Consider the following 20,408-nt stretch of genomic DNA (forward strand, 5'->3'; position numbering starts at 1 on the left):
GTACTGTAATCATTGAGTGGACCTGCGAGGCAAGCATGTACTGTAATCATTGAATGGACTTGCAAGGCAAGCATGTAATGTAATCATTAAGTGGACCGGCATGGCAATAGCATATAGTGATCATTGAATGGACCTGCAAGGCAAGCATGTACTGTAATCATTGCGTGGACCTGCAAGGCAAGCATGTACTGTAATCATTGAGTGGACCTGCAAGGCAAGCATGCACTGTAATCATTGAGTGGACCTGCAAGGCAAGCATGTACTGTAATCATTGAGTGGACCGGCATGGCAATAGCATACAGTGATCATTGAATGGACCTGCAAGGCAAGCATGTACTGTAATCATTGAGTGGACCTGCAAGACAAGCATGTACTGTAATCATTGAGTGGACCTGCGAGGCAAGCATGTACTGTAATCATTGAGTGGACCTGCAAGGCAAGCATGTACTGTAATCATTGAGTGGACCGGCATGGCAATAGCATATAGTGATCATTGAATGGACCTGCAAGGCAAGCATGTACTGTAATCATTGAGTGGACCTGCGAGGCAAGCATGTACTGTAATCATTGAGTGGACCTGCAAGGCAAGCATGTACTGTAATCCTTGAGTGGACCGGCATGGCAATAGCATACAGTGATCATTGAATGGACCTGCAAGGCAAGCATGTACTGTAATCATTGAGTGGACCTGCAAGGCAAGCATGTACTGTAATCATTGAGTGGACCTGCGAGGCAAGCATGTACTGTAATCATTGAGTGGACCTGCGAGGCAAGCATGTACTGTAATCATTGAGTGGGCCTGCGAGGCAAGCATGTACTGTAATCATTGAGTGGACCTGCGAGGCAAGCATGTACTGTAATCATTGAGTGGACCTGCGAAGCAAGCATGTACTGTAATCATTGAGTGGACCTGCGAGGCAAGCATGTACTGTAATCATTGAGTGGACCTGCGAGGCAAGCATGTACTGCAATCATTGAGTGGACCTGCAAGGCAAGCATGTACTGTAATCCTTGAGTGGACCGGCATGGCAATAGCATACAGTGATCATTGAATGGACCTGCAAGGCAAGCATGTACTGTAATCATTGAGTGGACCTGCAAGGCAAGCATGTACTGTAATCATTGAGTGGACCTGCGAGGCAAGCATGTACTGTAATCATTGAGTGGACCTGCGAGGCAAGCATGTACTGTAATCATTGAGTGGGCCTGCGAGGCAAGCATGTACTGTAATCATTGAGTGGACCTGCGAGGCAAGCATGTACTGTAATCATTGAGTGGACCTGCGAAGCAAGCATGTACTGTAATCATTGAGTGGACCTGCGAGGCAAGCATGTACTGTAATCATTGAGTGGACCTGCGAGGCAAGCATGTACTGTAATCATTGAGTGGACCTGCGAGGCAAGCATGTACTGTAATCATTGAATGGACTTGCAAGGCAAGCATGTAATGTAATCATTAAGTGGACCGGCATGGCAATAGCATATAGTGATCATTGTATGGACCTGCAAGGCAAGCATGTACTGTAATCATTGAGTGGACCTGCAAGGCAAGCATGTACTGTAATCATTGAGTGGACCTGCAAGGCAAGCATGTACTGTAATCATTGAGTGGACCGGCATGGCAATAGCATACAGTGATCATTGAATGGACCTGCAAGGCAAGCATGTACTGTAATCATTGAGTGGACCTGCGAGGCAAGCATGTACTGTAATCATTGAGTGGACCCGCGAGGCAAGCATGTACTGTAATCATTGAGTGGACCCGCGAGGCAAGCATGTACTGTAATCATTGAGTGGACCTGCAAGGCAAGCATGTACTGTAATCATTGAGTGGGCCTGCGAGGCAAGCATGTACTGTAATCATTGAGTGGACCTGCGAGGCAAGCATGTACTGTAATCATTGAGTGGACCTGCGAGGCAAGCATGTACTGTAATCATTGAGTGGACCTGCGAGGCAAGCATGTACTGTAATCATTGAGTGGGCCTGCGAGGCAAGCATGTACTGTAATCATTGAGTGGACCTGCGAGGCAAGCATGTACTGTAATCATTGATTGGACCTGCAAGGCAAGCATGTACTGTAATCATTGAGTGGACCTGCAAGGCAAGCATGTACTGTAATCATTGAGTGGACCTGCGAGGCAAGCATGTACTGTAATCATTGAATGGACCTGCATTGCAAGCATGTAATGTAATCATTGAGTGGACCGGCATGGCAATAGCATATAGTGATCATTGAGTGGACCGGCAAGGCAAGCATGTACTGTAATCATTGAATGGACCTGCAAGGCAAGCATGTAATGTAATCATTGAGTGGATCTGCATGGCAATAACATACAGTGATCATTGAGTGGACCTGCAAGGCAAGCATGTACTGTAATCATTGAGTGGACCTGCGAGGCAAGCATGTACTGTAATCATTGAGTGGACCTGTAAGGCAAGCATGTAATGTAATCATTAAGTGGACCGGCATGGCAATAGCATATAGAGATCATTGAGTGGACCTGCAAGGCAAGCATGTACTGTAATCATTGAGTGGACCTGCGAGGCAAGCATGTACTGTAATCATTGAGTGGACCTGTAAGGCAAGCATGTACTGTAATCATTGAGTGGACCTGCGAGGCAAGCATGTACTGTAATCATTGAGTGGACCTGCAAGGCAAGCATGTACTGTAATCATTGAGTGGACCTGCAAGGCAAGCATGTACTGTAATCATTGAGTGGACCTGCGAGGCAAGCATGTACTGGAATTATTGAGTGGACCTGCAAGGCAAGCATGTACTGTAATCATTGAGTGGACCTGCAAGGCAAGCATGTACTGTAATCATTGAGTGGACCTGCAAGGCAAGCATGTACTGTAATCATTGAGTGGACCTGCAAGGCAAGCATGTACTGTAATCATTGAGTGGACCTGCAAGGCATGCATGTACTGTAATCATTGAGTGGACCGGCATGGCAATAGCATACAGTGATCATTGAATGGACCTGCAAGGCAAGCATGTACTGTAATCATTGAGTGGACCTGCAAGGCAAGCATGTACTGTAATCATTGAGTGGACCTGCGAGGCAAGCATGTACTGTAATCATTGAGTGGACCTGCAACGCAAGCATGTACTGTAATCATTGAGTGGACCGGCATGGCAATAGCATATAGTGATCATTGAATGGACCTGCAAGGCAAGCATGTACTGTAATCATTGAGTGGACCTGCGAGGAAAGCATGTACTGTAATCATTGAGTGGACCTGCAAGGCAAGCATGTACTGTAATCATTAAGTGGACCGGCATGGAAATAGCATACAGTGATCATTGAATGGACCTGCAAGGCAAGCATGTACTGTAATCATTGAGTGGACCTGCAAGGCAAGCATGTACTGTAATCATTGAGTGGACCTGCGAGGCAAGCATGTACTGTAATCATTGAGTGGACCTGCGAGGCAAGCATGTACTGTAATCATTGAGTGGACCTGCGAGGCAAGCATGTACTGTAATCATTGAGTAGACCTGCGAGGCAAGCATGTACTGCAATCATTGAGTGGACCTGCGAGGCAAGCATGTACTGTAATCATTGAGTGGACCTGCAAGGCAAGCATGTACTGTAATCATTGAGTGGACCTGCAAGGCAAGCATGTACTGTAATCATTGAGTGGACCTGCGAGGCAAGCATGTACTGTAATCATTGAGTTGACCTGCAAGGCAAGCATGTACTGTAATCATTGAGTGGACCTGCGAGGCAAGCATGTACTGTAATCATTGAGTGGACCTGCAAGGCAAGCATGTACTGTAATCATTGAGTGGACCTGCGAGGCAAGCATGTACTGTAATCATTGAGTGGACCTGCGAGGCAAGCATGTACTGTAATCATTGAATGGACTTGCAAGGCAAGCATGTAATGTAATCATTAAGTGGACCGGCATGGCAATAGCATATAGTGATCATTGAATGGACCTGCAAGGCAAGCATGTACTGTAATCATTGCGTGGACCTGCAAGGCAAGCATGTACTGTAATCATTGAGTGGACCTGCAAGGCAAGCATGCACTGTAATCATTGAGTGGACCTGCAAGGCAAGCATGTACTGTAATCATTGAGTGGACCGGCATGGCAATAGCATACAGTGATCATTGAATGGACCTGCAAGGCAAGCATGTACTGTAATCATTGAGTGGACCTGCAAGACAAGCATGTACTGTAATCATTGAGTGGACCTGCGAGGCAAGCATGTACTGTAATCATTGAGTGGACCTGCAAGGCAAGCATGTACTGTAATCATTGAGTGGACCGGCATGGCAATAGCATATAGTGATCATTGAATGGACCTGCAAGGCAAGCATGTACTGTAATCATTGAGTGGACCTGCGAGGCAAGCATGTACTGTAATCATTGAGTGGACCTGCAAGGCAAGCATGTACTGTAATCCTTGAGTGGACCGGCATGGCAATAGCATACAGTGATCTTTGAATGGACCTGCAAGGCAAGCATGTACTGTAATCATTGAGTGGACCTGCAAGGCAAGCATGTACTGTAATCATTGAGTGGACCTGCGAGGCAAGCATGTACTGTAATCATTGAGTGGACCTGCGAGGCAAGCATGTACTGTAATCATTGAGTGGGCCTGCGAGGCAAGCATGTACTGTAATCATTGAGTGGACCTGCGAGGCAAGCATGTACTGTAATCATTGAGTGGACCTGCGAAGCAAGCATGTACTGTAATCATTGAGTGGACCTGCGAGGCAAGCATGTACTGTAATCATTGAGTGGACCTGCGAGGCAAGCATGTACTGCAATCATTGAGTGGACCTGCGAGGCAAGCATGTACTGCAATCATTGAGTGGACCTGCAAGGCAAGCATGTACTGTAATCATTGAGTGGACCTGCAAGGCAAGCATGTACTGTAATCATTGAGTGGACCTGCGAGGCAAGCATGTACTGTAATCATTGAGTGGACCTGCAAGGCAAGCATGTACTGTAATCATTGAGTGAACCTGCGAGGCAAGCATGTACTGTAATCATTGAGTGGACCTGCAAGGCAAGCATGTACTGTAATCATTGAGTGGACCTGCGAGGCAAGCATGTACTGTAATCATTGAGTGGACCTGCGAGGCAAGCATGTACTGTAATCATTGAATGGACTTGCAAGGCAAGCATGTAATGTAATCATTAAGTGGACCGGCATGGCAATAGCATATAGTGATCATTGAATGGACCTGCAAGGCAAGCATGTACTGTAATCATTGAGTGGACCTGCAAGGCAAGCATGTACTGTAATCATTGAGTGGACCTGCAAGGCAAGCATGCACTGTAATCATTGAGTGGACCTGCGAGGCAAGCATGTACTGTAATCATTGAGTGGACCTGCGAGGCAAGCATGTACTGTAATCATTGAATGGACCTGCAAGGCAAGCATGTAATGTAATCATTAAGTGGACCGGCATGGCAATAGCATATAGTGATCATTGAGTGGACCTGCAAGGCAAGCATGTACTGTAATCATTGAGTGGACCTGCGAGGCAAGCATGTACTGTAATCATTGAGTGGACCTGTAAGGCAAGCATGTACTGTAATCATTGAGTGGACCTGCAAGGCAAGCATGTACTGTAATCATTGAGTGGACCTGCAAGGCAAGCATGTACTGTAATCATTGAGTGGACCTGCAAGGCAAGCATGTACTGTAATCATTGAGTGGACCTGCGAGGCAAGCATGTACTGGAATTATTGAGTGGACCTGCAAGGCAAGCATGTACTGTAATCATTGAGTGGACCTGCAAGGCAAGCATGTACTGTAATCATTGAGTGGACCTGCAAGGCAAGCATGTACTGTAATCATTGAGTGGACCTGCAAGGCAAGCATGTACTGTAATCATTGAGTGGACCTGCAAGGCAAGCATGTACTGTAATCATTGAGTGGACCGGCATGGCAATATCATACAGTGATCATTGAATGGACCTGCAAGGCAAGCATGTACTGTAATCATTGAGTGGACCTGCAAGGCAAGCATGTACTGTAATCATTGAGTGGACCTGCAAGGCAAGCATGTACTGTAATCATTGAGTGGACCTGCAAGGCAAGCATGTACTGTAATCATTGAGTGGACCGGCATGGCAATAGCATACAGTGATCATTGAATGGACCTGCAAGGCAAGCATGTACTGTAATCATTGAGTGGACCTGCAAGGCAAGCATGTACTGTAATCATTGAGTGGACCTGCAAGGCAAGCATGTACTGTAATCATTGAGTGGACCGGCATGGCAATAGCATACAGTGATCATTGAGTGGACCTGCAAGGCAAGCATGTACTGTAATCATTGAGTGGACCCGCGAGGCAAGCATGTACTGTAATCATTTAATGGACCTGCATTGCAAGCATGTAATGTAATCATTGAGTGGACCTGCAAGGCAAGCATGTACTGTAATCATTGAGTGGACCTGCAAGGCAAGCATGTACTGTAATCATTGAGTGGACCTGCAAGGCAAGCATGTACTGTAATCATTGAGTGGACCTGCAAGGCAAGCATGTACTGTAATCATTGAGTGGACCTGCAAGGCAAGCATGTACTGTAATCATTGAATGGACCTGCATTGCAAGCATGTACTGTAATCATCGAATGGACCTGCAAGGCAAGCATGTACTGTAATCATTGAGTGGACCTGCAAGGCAAGCATGTACTGTGATCATTGAGTGGACCTGCGAGGCAAGCATGTACTGTAATCATTGAGTGGACCTGCGAGGCAAGCATGTACTGTGATCATTGAGTGGACCTGCGAGGCAAGCATGTACTGTAATCATTGAGTGGACCTGCGAGGCAAGCATGTACTGTAATCATTGAGTGGACCTGCAAGGCAAGCATGTACTGTAATCATTGAGTGGACCTGCAAGGCAAGCATGTACTGTAATCATTGAGTGGACCTGCAAGGCAAGCATGTACTGTGATCATTGAGTGGACCTGCAAGGCAAGCATGTACTGTAATCATTGAGTGGACCGGCATGGCAATAGCATACAGTGATCATTGAATGGACCTGCAAGGCAAGCATGTACTGTAATCATTGAGTGGACCTGCAAGGCAAGCATGTACTGTTATCATTGAGTGGACCTGCGAGGCAAGCATGTACTGTAATCATTGAGTGGACCAGCGAGGCAAGCTTGTACTGTAATCATTGAGTGGACCTGCGAGGCAAGCATGTACTGTAATCATTGAGTGGACCTGCGAGGCAAGCATGTACTGTAATCATTGAGTGGACCTGCAAGGCAAGCATGTACTGTAATCATTGAGTGGACCTGCGAGGCAAGCATGTACTGTAATCATTGAGTGGACCTGCGAGGCAAGCATGTACTGTAATCATTGAGTGGACCTGCAAGGCAAGCATGTACTGTAATCATTGAGTGGACCTGCGAGGCAAGCATGTACTGTAATCATTGAGTGGACCTGCGAGGCAAGCATGTGCTGTAATCATTGAATGGACTTGCAAGGCAAGCATGTAATGTAATTATTAAGTGGACCGGCATGGCAATAGCATATAGTGATCATTGAATGGACCTGCAAGGCAAGCATGTACTGTAATCATTGAGTGGACCTGCAAGGCAAGCATGTACTGTAATCATTGAGTGGACCTGCAAGGCAAGCATGCACTGTAATCATTGAGTGGACCTGCAAGGCAAGCATGTACTGTAATCATTGAGTGGACCTGCGAGGCAAGCATGTACTGTAATCATTGAGTGGACCTGCGAGGCAAGCATGTACTGTAATCATTGAATGGACTTGCAAGGCAAGCATGTAATGTAATTATTAAGTGGACCGGCATGGCAATAGCATATAGTGATCATTGAATGGACCTGCAAGGCAAGCATGTACTGTAATCATTGAGTGGACCTGCAAGGCAAGCATGTACTGTAATCATTGAGTGGACCTGCAAGGCAAGCATGCACTGTAATCCTTGAGTGGACCTGCAAGGCAAGCATGTACTGTAATCATTGAGTGGACCGGCATGGCAATAGCATACAGTGATCATTGAATGGACCTGCAAGGCAAGCATGTACTGTAATCATTGAGTGGACCTGCAAGGCAAGCATGTACTGTAATCATTGAGTGGACCTGCGAGGCAAGCATGTACTGTAATCATTGAGTGGACCTGCGAGGCAAGCATGTACTGTAATCATTGAGTGGACCTGCAAGGCAAGCATGTACTGTAATCATTGAGTGGACCTGCAAGGCAAGCATGTACTGTGATCATTGAGTGGACCTGCAAGGCAAGCATGTACTGTAATCATTGAGTGGACCGGCATGGCAATAGCATACAGTGATCATTGAATGGACCTGCAAGGCAAGCATGTACTGTAATCATTGAGTGGACCTGCAAGGCAAGCATGTACTGTTATCATTGAGTGGACCTGCGAGGCAAGCATGTACTGTAATCATTGAGTGGACCTGCGAGGCAAGCATGTACTGTAATCATTGAGTGGACCTGCGAGGCAAGCATGTACTGTAATCATTGAGTGGACCTGCGAGGCAAGCATGTACTGTAATCATTGAGTGGACCTGCAAGGCAAGCATGTACTGTAATCATTGAGTGGACCTGCGAGGCAAGCATGTACTGTAATCATTGAGTTGACCTGCAAGGCAAGCATGTACTGTAATCATTGAGTGGACCTGCGAGGCAAGCATGTACTGTAATCATTGAGTGGACCTGCAAGGCAAGCATGTACTGTAATCATTGAGTGGACCTGCGAGGCAAGCATGTACTGTAATCATTGAGTGGACCTGCGAGGCAAGCATGTACTGTAATCATTGAATGGACTTGCAAGGCAAGCATGTAATGTAATTATTAAGTGGACCGGCATGGCAATAGCATATAGTGATCATTGAATGGACCTGCAAGGCAAGCATGTACTGTAATCATTGAGTGGACCTGCAAGGCAAGCATGTACTGTAATCATTGAGTGGACCTGCAAGGCAAGCATGCACTGTAATCATTGAGTGGACCTGCAAGGCAAGCATGTACTGTAATCATTGAGTGGACCGGCATGGCAATAGCATACAGTGATCATTGAATGGACCTGCAAGGCAAGCATGTACTGTAATCATTGAGTGGACCTGCAAGGCAAGCATGTACTGTAATCATTGAGTGGACCTGCAAGGCAAGCATGTACTGTAATCATTGAGTGGACCGGCATGGCAATAGCATATAGTGATCATTGAATGGACCTGCAAGGCAAGCATGTACTGTAATCATTGAGTGGACCTGCGAGGCAAGCATGTACTGTAATCATTGAGTGGACCTGCAAGGCAAGCATGTACTGTAATCATTGAGTAGACCGGCATGGCAATAGCATACAGTGATCATTGAATGGACCTGCAAGGCAAGCATGTACTGTAATCATTGAGTGGACCTGCAAGGCAAGCATGTACTGTAATCATTGAGTGGACCTGCGAGGCAAGCATGTACTGTAATCATTGAGTGGACCTGCGAGGCAAGCATGTACTGTAATCATTGAGTGGACCTGCGAGGCAAGCATGTACTGTAATCATTGAGTGGGCCTGCGAGGCAAGCATGTACTGTAATAATTGAGTGGACCTGCGAGGCAAGCATGTACTGTAATCATTGAGTGGACCTGCGAGGCAAGCATGTACTGTAATCATTAAGTGGACCTGCGAGGCAAGCATGTACTGCAATCATTGAGTGGACCTGCGAGGCAAGCATGTACTGTAATCATTGAGTGGACCTGCAAGGCAAGCATGTACTGTAATCATTGAGTGGACCTGCAAGGCAAGCATGTACTGTAATCATTGAGTGGACCTGCGAGGCAAGCATGTACTGTAATCATTGAGTGGACCTGCAAGGCAAGCATGTACTGTAATCATTGAGTGGACCTGCGAGGCAAGCATGTACTGTAATCATTGAGTGGACCTGCAAGGCAAGCATGTACTGTAATCATTGAGTGGACCTGCGAGGCAAGCATGTACTGTAATCATTGAGTGGACCTGCGAGGCAAGCATGTACTGTAATCATTTAATGGACTTGCAAGGCAAGCATGTAATGTAATCATTAAGTGGACCGGCATGGCAATAGCATATAGTGATCATTGAATGGACCTGCAAGGCAAGCATGTACTGTAATCATTGAGTGGACCTGCAAGGCAAGCATGTACTGTAATCATTGAGTGGACCTGCAAGGCAAGCATGCACTGTAATCATTGAGTGGACCTGCAAGGCAAGCATGTACTGTAATCATTGAGTGGACCGGCATGGCAATAGCATACAGTGATCATTGAATGGACCTGCAAGGCAAGCATGTACTGTAATCATTGAGTGGACCTGCGAGGCAAGCATGTACTGTAATCATTGAGTGGACCTGCGAGGCAAGCATGTCCTGTAATCATTGAGTGGACCCGCGAGGCAAGCATGTACTGTAATCATTGAGTGGACCCGCGAGGCAAGCATGTACTGTAATCATTGAGTGGACCCGCGAGGCAAGCATGTACTGTAATCATTGAGTGGACCTGCGAGGCAAGCATGTACTGTAATCATTGAGTGGGCCTGCGAGGCAAGCATGTACTGTAATCATTGAGTGGACCTGCGAGGCAAGCATGTACTGTAATCATTGAGTGGACCTGCGAGGCAAGCATGTACTGTAATCATTGAGTGGGCCTGCGAGGCAAGCATGTACTGTAATCATTGAGTGGACCTGCGAGGCAAGCATGTACTGTAATCATTGAGTGGACCTGCAAGGCAAGCATGTACTGTAATCATTGAGTGGACCTGCGAGGCAAGCATGTACTGTAATCATTAAGTGGACCTGCGAGGCAAGCATGCACTGTAATCATTGAATGGACCTGCATTGCAAGCATGTAATGTAATCATTGAGTGGACCGGCATGGCAATAGCATATAGTGATCATTGAGTGGACCGGCAAGGCAAGCATGTACTGTAATCATTGAATGGACCTGCAAGGCAAGCATGTAATGTAATCATTGAGTGGATCTGCATGGCAATAACATACAGTGATCATTGAGTGGACCTGCAAGGCAAGCATGTACTGTAATCATTGAGTGGACCTGCAAGGCAAGCATGTACTGTAATCATTGAGTGGACCGGCATGGCAATAGCATACAGTGATCATTGAATGGACCTGCAAGGCAAGCATGTACTGTAATCATTGAGTGGACCTGCGTGGCAAGCACGTACTGTAATCATTGAGTGGACCTGCGAGGCAAGCATGTACTGTAATCATTAATTGGACCCGCGAGGCAAGCATGTACTGTAATCATTGAGTGGACCTGCGAGGCAAGCATGTACTGTGATCATTGAGTGGACCTGCGAGGCAAGCATGTACTGTAATCATTGAGTGCACCTGCGAGGCAAGCATGTACTGTGATCATTGAGTGGACCTGCGAGGCAAGCATATACTGTAATCATTGAGTGGACCTGCGAGGCAAGCATGTACTGTAATCATTGAGTGGACCTGCAAGGCAAGCATGTACTGTAATCATTGAGTGGACCTGCAAGGCAAGCATGTACTGTAATCATTGAGTGGACCTGCAAGGCAAGCATGTACTATAATCATTGAGTGGACCTGCGAGGCAAGCATGTACTGTAATCATTGAGTGGACCTGCGAGGCAAGCATGTACTGTAATCATTGAGTGGACCTGCAAGGCAAGCATGTACTGTAATCATTGAGTGGACCTGCAAGGCAAGCATGTACTGTAATCATTGAGTGGACCGGCATGGCAATAGCATATAGTGATCATTGAATGGACCTGCAAGGCAAGCATGTACTGTAATCATTGAGTGGACCTGCGAGGCAAGCATGTACTGTAATCATTGAGTGGACCTGCAAGGCAAGCATGTACTGTAATCATTTAGTAGACCGGCATGGCAATAGCATACAGTGATCATTGAATGGACCTGCAAGGCAAGCATGTACTGTAATCATTGAGTGGACCTGCAAGGCAAGCATGTACTGTAATCATTGAGTGGACCTGCGAGGCAAGCATGTACTGTAATCATTGAGTGGACCTGCGAGGCAAGCATGTACTGTAATCATTGAGTGGACCTGCGAGGCAAGCATGTACTGTAATCATTGAGTGGGCCTGCGAGGCAAGCATGTACTGTAATAATTGAGTGGACCTGCGAGGCAAGCATGTACTGTAATCATTGAGTGGACCTGCGAGGCAAGCATGTACTGTAATCATTAAGTGGACCTGCGAGGCAAGCATGTACTGCAATCATTGAGTGGACCTGCGAGGCAAGCATGTACTGTAATCATTGAGTGGACCTGCAAGGCAAGCATGTACTGTAATCATTGAGTGGACCTGCAAGGCAAGCATGTACTGTAATCATTGAGTGGACCTGCGAGGCAAGCATGTACTGTAATCATTGAGTGGACCTGCAAGGCAAGCATGTACTGTAATCATTGAGTGGACCTGCGAGGCAAGCATGTACTGTAATCATTGAGTGGACCTGCAAGGCAAGCATGTACTGTAATCATTGAGTGGACCTGCGAGGCAAGCATGTACTGTAATCATTGAGTGGACCTGCGAGGCAAGCATGTACTGTAATCATTTAATGGACTTGCAAGGCAAGCATGTAATGTAATCATTAAGTGGACCGGCATGGCAATAGCATATAGTGATCATTGAATGGACCTGCAAGGCAAGTATGTACTGTAATCATTGAGTGGACCTGCAAGGCAAGCATGTACTGTAATCATTGAGTGGACCTGCAAGGCAAGCATATACTGTAATCATTGAGTGGACCTGCGAGGCAAGCATGTACTGTAATCATTGAGTGGACCTGCAAGGCAAGCATGTACTGTAATCATTGAGTGGACCTGCAAGGCAAGCATGTACTGTAATCATTGAGTGGACCTGCAAGGCAAGCATGTACTATAATCATTGAGTGGACCTGCGAGGCAAGCATGTACTGTAATCATTGAGTGGACCTGCGAGGCAAGCATGTACTGTAATCATTGAGTGGACCTGCAAGGCAAGCATGTACTGTAATCATTGAGTGGACCTGCAAGGCAAGCATGTACTGTAATCATTGAGTGGACCGGCATGGCAATAGCATATAGTGATCATTGAATGGACCTGCAAGGCAAGCATGTACTGTAATCATTGAGTGGACCTGCGAGGCAAGCATGTACTGTAATCATTGAGTGGACCTGCAAGGCAAGCATGTACTGTAATCATTTAGTAGACCGGCATGGCAATAGCATACAGTGATCATTGAATGGACCTGCAAGGCAAGCATGTACTGTAATCATTGAGTGGACCTGCAAGGCAAGCATGTACTGTAATCATTGAGTGGACCTGCGAGGCAAGCATGTACTGTAATCATTGAGTGGACCTGCGAGGCAAGCATGTACTGTAATCATTGAGTGGACCTGCGAGGCAAGCATGTACTGTAATCATTGAGTGGGCCTGCGAGGCAAGCATGTACTGTAATAATTGAGTGGACCTGCGAGGCAAGCATGTACTGTAATCATTGAGTGGACCTGCGAGGCAAGCATGTACTGTAATCATTAAGTGGACCTGCGAGGCAAGCATGTACTGCAATCATTGAGTGGACCTGCGAGGCAAGCATGTACTGTAATCATTGAGTGGACCTGCAAGGCAAGCATGTACTGTAATCATTGAGTGGACCTGCAAGGCAAGCATGTACTGTAATCATTGAGTGGACCTGCGAGGCAAGCATGTACTGTAATCATTGAGTGGACCTGCAAGGCAAGCATGTACTGTAATCATTGAGTGGACCTGCGAGGCAAGCATGTACTGTAATCATTGAGTGGACCTGCAAGGCAAGCATGTACTGTAATCATTGAGTGGACCTGCGAGGCAAGCATGTACTGTAATCATTGAGTGGACCTGCGAGGCAAGCATGTACTGTAATCATTTAATGGACTTGCAAGGCAAGCATGTAATGTAATCATTAAGTGGACCGGCATGGCAATAGCATATAGTGATCATTGAATGGACCTGCAAGGCAAGCATGTACTGTAATCATTGAGTGGACCTGCAAGGCAAGCATGTACTGTAATCATTGAGTGGACCTGCAAGGCAAGCATGCACTGTAATCATTGAGTGGACCTGCAAGGCAAGCATGTACTGTAATCATTGAGTGGACCGGCATGGCAATAGCATACAGTGATCATTGAATGGACCTGCAAGGCAAGCATGTACTGTAATCATTGAGTGGACCTGCGAGGCAAGCATGTACTGTAATCATTGAGTGGACCTGCGAGGCAAGCATGTCCTGTAATCATTGAGTGGACCCGCGAGGCAAGCATGTACTGTAATCATTGAGTGGACCCGCGAGGCAAGCATGTACTGTAATCATTGAGTGGACCCGCGAGGCAAGCATGTACTGTAATCATTGAGTGGACCTGCGAGGCAAGCATGTACTGTAATCATTGAGTGGGCCTGCGAGGCAAGCATGTACTGTAATCATTGAGTGGACCTGCGAGGCAAGCATGTACTGTAATCATTGAGTGGACCTGCGAGGCAAGCATGTACTGTAATCATTGAGTGGGCCTGCGAGGCAAGCATGTACTGTAATCATTGAGTGGACCTGCGAGGCAAGCATGTACTGTAATCATTGAGTGGACCTGCAAGGCAAGCATGTACTGTAATCATTGAGTGGACCTGCGAGGCAAGCATGTACTGTAATCATTAAGTGGACCTGCGAGGCAAGCATGCACTGTAATCATTGAATGGACCTGCATTGCAAGCATGTAATGTAATCATTGAGTGGACCGGCATGGCAATAGCATATAGTGATCATTGAGTGGACCGGCAAGGCAAGCATGTACTGTAATCATTGAATGGACCTGCAAGGCAAGCATGTAATGTAATCATTGAGTGGATCTGCATGGCAATAACATACAGTGATCATTGAGTGGACCTGCAAGGCAAGCATGTACTGTAATCATTGAGTGGACCTGCAAGGCAAGCATGTACTGTAATCATTGAGTGGACCGGCATGGCAATAGCATACAGTGATCATTGAATGGACCTGCAAGGCAAGCATGTACTGTAATCATTGAGTGGACCTGCGTGGCAAGCATGTACTGTAATCATTGAGTGGACCTGCGAGGCAAGCATGTACTGTAATCATTAATTGGACCCGCGAGGCAAGCATGTACTGTAATCATTGAGTGGACCTGCGAGGCAAGCATGTACTGTGATCATTGAGTGGACCTGCGAGGCAAGCATGTACTGTAATCATTGAGTGCACCTGCGAGGCAAGCATGTACTGTGATCATTGAGTGGACCTGCGAGGCAAGCATATACTGTAATCATTGAGTGGACCTGCGAGGCAAGCATGTACTGTAATCATTGAGTGGACCTGCAAGGCAAGCATGTACTGTAATCATTGAGTGGACCTGCAAGGCAAGCATGTACTGTAATCATTGAGTGGACCTGCAAGGCAAGCATGTACTATAATCATTGAGTGGACCTGCAAGGCAAGCATGTACTGTAATCATTGAGTGGACCTGCAAGGCAAGCATATTCTGTAATCATTGAGTGGACCTGCAAGGCAAGCATGTTCTGTAATCATTGAGTGGACCTGCAAGGCGAGCATGTACTGTAATCATTGAGTGGACCTGCAAGGCAAGCATGTACTGCCATCATTGAGTGGACCTGCAAGGCAAGCATGTAATGTAATCATTGAGTGGACCTGCAAGGCAAGCATGTACTGTAATCATTGAGTGGACCTGCAAGGCAAGCATGTATTGTAATCATTGAGTGGGCCTGCAAGGCAAGCATGTACTGTAATCATTGAATGGACCTGCATTGCAAGCATGTAATGTAATCATTGAGTGGACCTGCAAGGCAAGCATGTACTGTAATCATTGAGTGGACCTGCAAGGCAAGCATGTACTGTAATCATTGAGTGGACCTGCAAGGCAAGCATGTACTGTAATCATTGAATGGACCTGCATTGCAAGCATGTACTGTAATCATTGAGTGGACCTGCGAGGCAAGCATGTACTGTAATCATTGAGTGGACCTGCGAGGCAAGCATGTACTGTAATCATTGAGTGGACCTGCAAGGCAAGCATGTACTGTAATCATTGAATGGACCTGCGAGGCAAGCATGTAATGTAATCATTGAGTGGACCTGCAAGGCAAGCATGTACTGTAATCATTGAGTGGACCTGCGAGGCAAGCATGTACTGTAATCATTGAGTGGACCTGCGAGGCAAGCATGTACTGTAATCATTGAGTGGACCTGCGAGGCAAGCATGTACTGTAATCATTGAGTGGACCTGCAAGGCAAGCATGTACTGTAATCATTTAGTGGACCTGCGAGGCAAGCATGTACTGTAATCATTGAGTGGACCTGCGAGGCAAGCATGTACTGTAATCATTGAGTGGACCTGCGAGGCAAGCATGTACTGTAATCATTGAGTGGACCTGCAAGGCAAGCATGTACTGTAATCATTGAGTGGACCTGCAAGGCAAGCATGTACTGTAATCATTGAGTGGACCCGCGAGGCAAGCATGTACTGTAATCATTTAATGGACCTGCATTGCAAGCATGTAATGTAATCATTGAGTGGACCTGCAAGGCAAGCATGTACTGTAATCATTGAGTGGACCTGCAAGGCAAGCATGTACTGTAATCATTGAGTGGACCTGCAAGGCAAGCATGTACTGTAATCATTGAGTGGACCTGCAAGGCAAGCATGTACTGTAATCATTGAGTGGACCTGCAAGGCAAGCATGTACTGTAATCATTGAATGGACCTGCATTGCAAGCATGTACTGTAATCATCGAATGGACCTGCATTGCAAGCATGTAATGTAATCATTGAGTGGACCTGCAAGGCAAGCATGTACTGTAATCATTGAGTGGACCTGCAAGGCAAGCATGTACTGTAATCATTGAATGGACCTGCATTGCAAGCATGTACTGTAATCATTGAATGGACCTGCATTGCAAGCATGTAATGTAATCATTGAGTGGACCTGCAAGGCAAGCATGTACTGTAATCATTGAGTGGACCTGCGAGGCAAGCATGTACTGTAATCATTGAGTGGACCTGCGAGGCAAGCATGTACAGTAATCATTGAGTGGACCTGCGAGGCAAGCATGTACTGTAATCATTGAGTGGACCTGCGAGGCAAGCATGTACTGTAATCATTGAGTGGACCTGCGAGGCAAGTGTGTACTGTAATCATTGAGTGGACCTGCAAGGCAAGCATGTACTGTAATCATTGAGTGGACCTGCAAGGCAAGCATGTACTGTAATCATTGAGTGGACCTGCAAGGCAAGCATGTACTGTAATCATTGAGTGGACCTGCGAGGCAAGCATGTACTGTAATCATTGAGTGGACCTGCGAGGCAAGCATGTACTGTAATCATTGAGTGGACCTGCGAGGCAAGCATGTACTGTAATCATTGAATGGACCTGCAAGGCAAGCATGTAATGTAATCATTAAGTGGACCGGCATGGCAATAGCATATAGTGATCATTGAGTGGACCTGCAAGGCAAGCATGTACTGTAATCATTGAGTGGACCTGCGAGGCAAGCATGTACTGTAATCATTGAGTGGACCTGTAAGGCAAGCATGTACTGTAATCATTGAGTGGACCTGCGAGGCAAGCATGTACTGTAATCATTGAGTGGACCTGCAAGGCAAGCATGTACTGTAATCATTGAGTGGACCTGCAAGGCAAGCATGTACTGTAATCGTTGAGTGGACCTGCGAGGCAAGCATGTACTGGAATTATTGAGTGGACCTGCAAGGCAAGCATGTACTGTAATCATTGAGTGGACCTGCAAGGCAAGCATGTACTGTAATCATTGAGTGGACCTGCAAGGCAAGCATGTACTGTAATCATTGAGTGGACCTGCAAGGCAAGCATGTACTGTAATCATTGAGTGGACCTGCAAGGCAAGCATGTACTGTAATCATTGAGTGGACCGGCATGGCAATAGCATACAGTGATCATTGAATGGACCTGCAAGGCAAGCATGTACTGTAATCATTGAGTGGACCTGCAAGGCAAGCATGTACTGTAATCATTGAGTGGACCTGCGAGGCAAGCATGTACTGTAATCATTGAGTGGACCTGCAAGGCAAGCATGTACTGTAATCATTGAGTGGACCGGCATGGCAATAGCATATAGTGATCATTGAATGGACCTGCAAGGCAAGCATGTACTGTAATCATTGAGTGGACCTGCGAGGAAAGCATGTACTGTAATCATTGAGTGGACCTGCAAGGCAAGCATGTACTGTAATCATTAAGTGGACCGGCATGCAAATAGCATACAGTGATCATTGAATGGACCTGCAAGGCAAGCATGTACTGTAATCATTGAGTGGACCTGCAAGGCAAGCATGTACTGTAATCATTGAGTGGACCTGCGAGGCAAGCATGTACTGTAATCATTGAGTGGACCTGCGAGGCAAGCATGTACTGTAATCATTGAGTGGACCTGCGAGGCAAGCATGTACTGTAATCATTGAGTAGACCTGCGAGGCAAGCATGTACTGCAATCATTGAGTGGACCTGCGAGGCAAGCATGTACTGTAATCATTGAGTGGACCTGCAAGGCAAGCATGTACTGTAATCATTGAGTGGACCTGCGAGGCAAGCATGTACTGTAATCATTGAGTTGACCTGCAAGGCAAGCATGTACTGTAATCATTGAGTGGACCTGCGAGGCAAGCATGTACTGTAATCATTGAGTGGACCTGCAAGGCAAGCATGTACTGTAATCATTGAGTGGACCTGCGAGGCAAGCATGTACTGTAATCATTGAGTGGACCTGCGAGGCAAGCATGTACTGTAATCATTGAATGGACTTGCAAGGCAAGCATGTAATGTAATCATTAAGTGGACCGGCATGGCAATAGCATATAGTGATCATTGAATGGACCTGCAAGGCAAGCATGTACTGTAATCATTGCGTGGACCTGCAAGGCAAGCATGTACTGTAATCATTGAGTGGACCTGCAAGGCAAGCATGCACTGTAATCATTGAGTGGACCTGCAAGGCAAGCATGTACTGTAATCATTGAGTGGACCGGCATGGCAATAGCATACAGTGATCATTGAATGGACCTGCAAGGCAAGCATGTACTGTAATCATTGAGTGGACCTGCAAGACAAGCATGTACTGTAATCATTGAGTGGACCTGCGAGGCAAGCATGTACTGTAATCATTGAGTGGACCTGCAAGGCAAGCATGTACTGTAATCATTGAGTGGACCGGCATGGCAATAGCATATAGTGATCATTGAATGGACCTGCAAGGCAAGCATGTACTGTAATCATTGAGTGGACCTGCGAGGCAAGCATGTACTGTAATCATTGAGTGGACCTGCAAGGCAAGCATGTACTGTAATCCTTGAGTGGACCGGCATGGCAATAGCATACAGTGATCATTGAATGGACCTGCAAGGCAAGCATGTACTGTAATCATTGAGTGGACCTGCAAGGCAAGCATGTACTGTAATCATTGAGTGGACCTGCGAGGCAAGCATGTACTGTAATCATTGAGTGGACCTGCGAGGCAAGCATGTACTGTAATCATTGAGTGGGCCTGCGAGGCAAGCATGTACTGTAATCATTGAGTGGACCTGCAAGGCAAGCATGTACTGTAATCATTGAGTGGACCTGCAAGGCAAGCATGTACTGTAATCATTGAGTGGACCTGCGAGGCAAGCATGTACTGTAATCATTGAGTGGACCTGCAAGGCAAGCATGTACTGTAATCATTGAGTGAACCTGCGAGGCAAGCATGTACTGTAATCATTGAGTGGACCTGCAAGGCAAGCATGTACTGTAATCATTGAGTGGACCTGCGAGGCAAGCATGTACTGTAATCATTGAGTGGACCTGCGAGGCAAGCATGTACTGTAATCATTGAATTGACTTGCAAGGCAAGCATGTAATGTAATCATTAAGTGGACCGGCATGGCAATAGCATATAGTGATCATTGAATTGACCTGCAAGGCAAGCATGTACTGTAATCATTGAGTGGACCTGCAAGGCAAGCATGTACTGTAATCATTGAGTGGACCTGCAAGGCAAGCATGTACTGTAATCATTGAGTGGACCGGCATGGCAATAGCATACAGTGATCATTGAATGGACCTGCAAGGCAAGCATGTACTGTAATCATTGAGTGGACCTGCGAGGCAAGCATGTACTGTAATCATTGAGTGGACCCGCGAGGCAAGCATGTACTGTAATCATTGAGTGGACCCGCGAGGCAAGCATGTACTGTAATCATTGAGTGGACCTGCGAGGCAAGCATGTACTGTAATCATTGAGTGGGCCTGCGAGGCAAGCATGTACTGTAATCATTGAGTGGACCTGCGAGGCAAGCATGTACTGTAATCATTGAGTGGACCTGCGAGGCAAGCATGTACTGTAATCATTGAGTGGA

This window comes from Lissotriton vulgaris, chromosome 4_1 (genome assembly GCF_964263255.1).
Source record: "Lissotriton vulgaris chromosome 4_1, aLisVul1.2, whole genome shotgun sequence".
NCBI classification, from domain to species: Eukaryota; Metazoa; Chordata; class Amphibia; order Caudata; family Salamandridae; genus Lissotriton; species Lissotriton vulgaris.